Below are 978 nucleotides of genomic sequence, written 5' to 3'. Positions count from 1 at the left end.
GTGTCGGTGATCAACACTCGCAGTTTTGGCCGATTCTGACCCGTTTTGTGGAAGGTTACTCACCGTTTTGGGGTCCCGGAGTGATTTCCACGATTAACGAACCCTGGGGTGCGCTTATGTGTCGGTCATCAAGACTCGCAGTTTTGGCCGATTCTGGCCCGTTTCTTGGACTATTACTCACCGTTTTGGGGTCCCGAAGCGATGTCCATAGTTGTTGAACCCCAAGGTGCGCTTATGTGTCGCTCATCAACACTCACAGTTTTGGCCGATTCTGGCCCTTTTCGTGGACTATTACTCACTGTTTTGGGGCCCCGGAGTGATTTCCATAGTTGTTCAACCCCACGGTGCGCTTACGTGTCGGTTATCAACACTCGTAGTTTTGGCCGATTTTTGTCCATTTCGTGGACTGTTACTCACCGTTTTGGGGTCCCGGAGTGGTTTCCACGATTAACGAACCCTGAGGTGCGTTTACGTGTCGGTCATGAACACTCGCAGTTTTGGCCGATTCTGGCCTGTTTTGTGGACTGTTACTCACTGTTTTGGGGTAACACAATGATTTCCACGATTAACGAACCCTGGGGTGTGTTTTCGTGTCGGTCATCAACACTCGCGGTTTTTGTAGATTCTGGCCCGTTTCATGGACTATTACTCACTGTTTTGGGGCCCGGGCGTGATTTCCATAGTTGTTGAACCCCAAGGAGAGCTTATGTGTCGGTCATTAACACTCACAGTTTTGGCCGATTCTGGCCTGTATCATAGACTATTCCTCTCTGTCCTGGGGTCCCGGAGTGATTTCCATAGTTGTTGAACCCCAAGGTGCGCTTATGTGTCGGTCATTAACACTCACAGTTTTGGCTGATTCTGGCCCGTATCGTAGACTATTCCTCACTGTCTTGGGGTCCCGGAGTGATTTCCGTAGGTATTGAACCCCAAGGCGCGGTTATGTGTCGGTCATCAACACTGACAGTTTTGGCCGAT

At 50.2% G+C, this 978-nt stretch overlaps 1 pseudogene; it reads left to right on the top strand.

Annotated features, from left to right (window-relative positions):
• The window catches only part of LOC119292441, a 19153-nt pseudogene that overhangs the window by 4000 nt on the left and 14175 nt on the right, over positions 1-978 (top strand).

The sequence above is a fragment of the Triticum dicoccoides genome, chromosome 4B (genome assembly GCF_002162155.2).
Source record: "Triticum dicoccoides isolate Atlit2015 ecotype Zavitan chromosome 4B, WEW_v2.0, whole genome shotgun sequence".
NCBI classification, from domain to species: domain Eukaryota; kingdom Viridiplantae; phylum Streptophyta; class Magnoliopsida; order Poales; family Poaceae; genus Triticum; species Triticum dicoccoides.
This window is presented reverse-complemented; position numbering and strand designations above follow the sequence as displayed.